The sequence below is a fragment of the Chiloscyllium plagiosum genome, chromosome 9 (genome assembly GCF_004010195.1).
Source record: "Chiloscyllium plagiosum isolate BGI_BamShark_2017 chromosome 9, ASM401019v2, whole genome shotgun sequence".
NCBI lineage: Eukaryota > Metazoa > Chordata > Chondrichthyes > Orectolobiformes > Hemiscylliidae > Chiloscyllium > Chiloscyllium plagiosum.
In genome coordinates this window covers 17,174,039-17,179,728 of record NC_057718.1, presented here as the reverse complement: position 1 = coordinate 17,179,728, position 5,690 = coordinate 17,174,039, and positions in this window count along the sequence as shown.

Below are 5,690 nucleotides of genomic sequence, written 5' to 3'. Positions count from 1 at the left end.
TTGCTGCTGACCTGGGGCCCATTCCCACTGCTGGTCTCTGAGACCCTGCCCGGACCTGCCTCAGCTGTTGCTGCTTGGGGCCTGCCTCACTGCTGCTGCCTGGGACTTGCCTTGGGGCCCCTCCCAGGACTTCCACCACTGCTGCTGTTATTAGAGGCCCACCTCCACTGCTGCCTGGAGCTCAATTTTGGGGCTGCCTGGGACTTGCCTTGGGGACCCTCCCCAACAGGCCTGCCCCCACCGTTGTGACCAAGGGCCTGCCTAGGACTTGCCTGAGGCCTGCCTCCACCACTGCAGCCTGGGACTTGCCTTGTCCCCTCCCCAGGACCTCCACCACTGCCACTGCTGGAGGCCCACTTCTGCTGCTGCTGCCTGGGGCTCAATTTTGGGGCTGCCTAGGACTTGCCTTGGGGACCCACTCCAACAGGTCTGCCCCCACCGCTGCGACTGAGGGCCTGCCTGGGACTCTCCCGAGGCCTGCTTCCACCGCTGCTGTTGCCTGAGGCCGGTCTCCACCGTTGCTAACTGGGACTTGCCTTGGGCACCTCCCAGGACTTCTGCTGCTGCCAGAGGCCCACCTCCACCGCTGCTGCCTGGGGCCTACCAATATCCAGCAGCAGAGTATGGCGAGCTCGAAGTTCGCGGGGCCCAGCCGCACCTACGCCGGGGTAGCCGCTGCCTTAGGCTCGGCTGTCCCAACCCAGGCTGCAACCGCAACCCCCTTCAGGCAACTGACTAAATGCCTGGGGGTAAAGGCCTATCCCGACCCCAACATGTCCATCGAGGCCTGCAGCAAGGCCATGGCTAGTGTGGTCGGCCCACTGGCCATCGTCGCTGCGGCCCGGATGTACGGGAAGGCCGTGTTTTTCCTTAAGACCGAGCAGGCGGCCCACCTGGCCGTGGAGAGGGGGCTCACTGGGTGGGACACATTTGTCCGTCGACCCTCTGGAGGTCACAGCCCAGAGGGTCGTGATCGCCAACGTCCTGCCCTTTATTGCCAGCGAGCTCCTTCTCCCTCACCTCACCACCTTGGGAGATCCGGTCAGGGGTCCAACCGCTCCAGCTTGGTCTTAAGGACCCCGCCCTCCAACACCTATACTCCTTCTGACGCCAGGTGTTCATTTGCCTGGCTCGGGAGGAGGACACCGAGGGCTCATTCTCCTGCCTCCATGAGGGTGTGGCCTACCGTGCCTTCTGGATGGCGGATGGCGTGCGGTGCCACCTGAGCAGTGAGGTGGGGCACATTAGAAAAAACTGCCCCACCCAGAAGGCTGCCCAGCCCACACCAACGGCTGATGGTGGTGCCGCCGCACCCACTCCCCCTCCCCTGAAGTCAACACCAAGCCCCGGCACCGGAGGCTTCCGATGCTCTAGCCTCTGGCAGGGAGGGGGATGAGCGTCCGGCCAGCCAGAAGGCACTGAAGACGCGACACTTCAGGCCCGCCCACGGGGAGACCACCCTATCCCCTTCCCCGACACCTAGCCCACGACCTGCCCCGCCCCAGCACGACAATGCCCCTGCGGCCGTGCCAGCGTCGCCCTGGCGGGGGAACCCTGACCCCATACTTGATCCTGGTCCTACTGACCCCACATCCACCCCCCACCCCGTTATAGAAACCCCTGAGGCATCAACGCCTGCCCCTGGCGCTGCAACACCTAGCCCGGGGGCCCCCGAGCCCCGCCCCACCCAGCCACACACTGGCACTAACCTGGGGCGATCAACGCTGCCCCACCTCCTGCAGTGCCTGTGTCTCTGGGCCCCAGAGAGGGAACTGGGCCCCTGCCCCCCCGCCCTCACTTGATAAACCAGGGGTGGGGCAGGAAGTGACACAGCTGACCCTCCCCACCCTGGCCATGCCCCCTGACTTCCCCCAGCCAATCATATTCCGGGAAAGGCTGGCGGGGGGAAGAGGGACCTCGGGACCCATGACCACCAAGGCGGGCTGGGAGGGGAAGGCCCATAAATTCCCCCCGTCTCTCTGGGGAAGAGGTGCCGGTCCTTGGAGGGGAGACACACTCCAGCGGCGCTGCCCCTCTCCAGGGGACGAGCCAACGGTGCCTCTTGACTGTCCCGTACCGCGGCCCGACCTACCCAAACCCCCAGGGGCTACAGCAGGGCCTCCTGCTGCCTCAACTCCTCCGGCCTCTGGGGAGGACTTTAACAACCACGAGGGCCGTGGTGCGGGCGACAGCAGAGCACCCTCTGCTGGGTTGTGGAGGGGAGGAAGGTGTTATCCTCGCTCCTCCCTCCCAGACTGTTTTTCCGGGGGCCTTGGCCTTGAGGGATGACCTTTTCCTGGGGGAGGATCTTTTCCCTGAGGAGCCGGGCGTCCCGGTGTTGGGAGAGGAGCGGGGTCTTGAGCCTCTGCCGCCCGACGACAGAGCATTCCGGGAAGGGGTGCACCGAGGAAGGTACCGAGGAAGACCCTCCCTCGTCTTCCCTGTAAATGTGTATATAGGTTTAACAGTACTGGTGGTGGTTGCACAACGCTTCTGACATGGAGACAGCTATAGCCAGCCTCAACATCAACGGCAGCAGGGAGTCACAGCACAGATTCCAGACCCCCTCGGTCAGTGATTGGAACCAAATGGAGGGGGGGGGAAGTCTACATGAGTCACCTCACCCGCAGATCTGGCGGGGTGGCTATCTTGTTGGCCCCGCATTTTCAGCCAGAGATCTTGGGGGTCAGGGAGCCCGTGCCAGGCCGCTTGCTTCACCTGACGGTTCGGCTGGGGGTGCGGTGCTTCACTTGGTGAACGTCTACGCTCCCCTGGCCGGGCCAAGGCAAGCGAGCTTCTTCGAAGTGTCCACTCATCTTGCTTCCATCGACGAGAACCAGTGCGTCGTCCTCTGGAGATTTTAACTGTGTCCTCGAGGGCAGGGACCACGGCGGTGCCCGCACTGGCTGGGCGTCGGGAGGAGGTTGGTGGACTTGGTCAAGTCCTTCGACCTGGTGGATGTCTGGCGGAATCTCCATCCCGACTCCATCGCCTTCATCTTCGTGAGGCCTGGGGTCGGAGCGTCTAGAATCGACCGCCTGCGAGGGCAGGGACCACGGCAGTGCTCGCACTGGCTGGGCGTCGGGGAGGAGGTTGGTGGACTTGGTCAAGTCCTTCGACCTGGTGGATGTCTGGCGGAATCTCCATCGCCTTCATCTTCGTGAGGCCTGGGGTCAGAGCGTCTAGAATCGACCGCCTGTACGTTTCACGGGCGTACGCCTCCTGTTTTCCGAAGGCCTCCATGTGGCAGGTGTCGTGCACGGACCATCACCTGGTGTGAGCGGAACTCCTTCCATTCGGCATGTTGGGGAGATTTCACTGGGGTGTTTAATGTAGGGCTAGGGAGGGTGACACTAGTTCTGCAACAGCCACTTCTAGCCCTGAAATGGTTAACAACAGCCAAGTGAGCTGCTGCTGGCGACTGCATGACTGCTGGAGCTTGTAAGGGATATGCATAATGTTAATTAAATCTTGGAGCCTGTAAATACCAGCCAGTATCAATTGCCCCATCGAAACTCGGGATTAATAAAGAAACCGATCGGAATCTGTAACTGTTAGACAAGTGTGAATTGCTCTATCGGAACCTGTAACTGTTGAGTGTGAATGGCTCTATTTAAGTCTAAAGTTGATAAGTGTAATTGTCAATTTAGTTAAACTGAAACTATTGAAAATGGCTAGCCTGTCAGACGCATAGTAATTCCTTGAAACAATGAACTATTGAATACGGGATCGGAACCGCTCCCGGGGAAGGCTGAGCCATTGTCAAGCGCAGCAGGAGCTGGACAGGAACTTCGATGCGGCCAATAGGAGGACGGATCCCCAGCGCGCACAGATGACTGGACCAATGGGGAAGGCGAACTGACCGGGGACTCCAGGCAGCGCGAAGTATAATTGTGTCAAGTTTGAACGAGAAGACAGAACGCCTTCTCCAACGAATGCATGCTTGTTGATTTGTTGTATCAGTTAAGATTCTGTGAATAAACTGCTGTCTGCGTCTAACCATAGTTGCCAGTGTGAGTCTCTCCTTCCGAAAGAACACGCAAAGACGGGACCCCGCAGGTCCGTCTTAACAGGCGCCAGGCTCGGCTCCACGTACTGGCACTTTAACAACCTGCTGCTGGAGGACGAGCGGTTCCGGGACTCGTTTCGTTGTTTCTGGGCCGGCTGGAGAAGGAAGCGGCGAAGCTTCCCCTCCCTGAGGCTATGGTGGGACGTGGGCAAGGCTCATGTCCGCGTCTTCTGTCAGGAGTACGTGAGGGGGTCGACGAAGAGGCGGAAATCCAGGATCGGGGAGTTGGAGAGGGAGATGCTCGACCTGGAGTCACGCCTCGGTCAGCCCGATGCGGACCCGGCCCTGCAAGGGGCGTACGAAGAGAAGAAGGCCGCGCTCCGGGACCTGCAGCTCGTCGGGGCTCGGGGGGGCGTACGTGAGGTCGCGGATCCAGCTCCTCCTGGACCGCGGCTCCCCCTTCTACTCGCTGGAAAAAAGGCGTGGCACCGTCAGCAGCTCCTTGTGCTGCTGGCCGACGACTGGTCCCTCGTCTCACATCCGGAGGGTATCAGGGCCCACGTCCGAAATTATTACACGGCTCTGTTCTCTCCGGATCCATCCAGCGAGGATGCTCTCAGAGTTATGTGGGAGGACCTGCCGCAGCTCAGCCTGGAGGCTCAATGCTCCCGTCACTTTAGAGGAGCTGACCGGTGCCCTCGACCGGCTCTCGATGGGCAAAACCCCGGGGCTGGACGGGCTGACTGTGGAGTTCTTCAGGGCATTCTGGGACGTCCTGGGGAGTGACTACGCGCAGCTCCTGGGGGAGTGTCTAAATGCCGGACAGCTACCCCTTTCTTGGCGCAGGGCGGTCATCATCCTGCTGCCAAAAAAGGGGGACCTTCGTTCTTTGAAGAACTGGCATCCGGTCTCCCTCCTCAGCACGGGTAACAAAATCTTCGCCAGGGTGTTGTCTTCCCGCTTGGCCTCCGTGCTGGCTCGCATGATTCACCCGGACCAGTCCTACACGGTCCCGGGCCGGAGGATACACAACAACGTGGGCGGCACGGTGGCACAGTGGTTAGCACTGCTGCCTCACAGCGCCGTGGACTTGTTGGGCCGAAGGGCCTGTTTCCACACTGTAAGTAATCTAAAAAAACGTCCACCTGGTCCGGGACCTGATCCATTTCTGTCGACGGGCTGGTCTGCCGAGCGCCTTCCTGTCTCTCGACCAGGAGAAAGCGTTCGACAGGGTCGATCACGAGTACCTGCTCGGGAGTCTGCAGGCATTCGGGTTCGGGACGCAGTTCGTCGCCCGGATCCGACTTTTGTACGCCACCGCAGAGTGTCTGGTTAAAGTTAACGGGTCCCTGACAGCGCCCCTTCGCTTCGGGAGAGGAGTGCGTCAAGGCTGCCCCCTGTCCGGCCAGCTGTATTCCCTGTGCGTGGAGCCTTTCCTGCACCTCTTGCGCCAGCTGTATTCCCTGTGCGTGGAGCCTTTCCTGCGCCTCTTGCGGAGGAGGTTGTCGGGGCTGGTTCTGCGCGGCGCGGGCACGGGGGTGGTCCTCTCGGCCTACGCCGACGACGTGCTCCTCACTTTCACCGACCCGGCTGACCTGGGGAGGATGCGCGAGTGCCAGGCCGTGTACTCGGCGGCGTCTTCCGCCAGGATCAACTGGGCCAAATGTTCCGGACTGCTGGT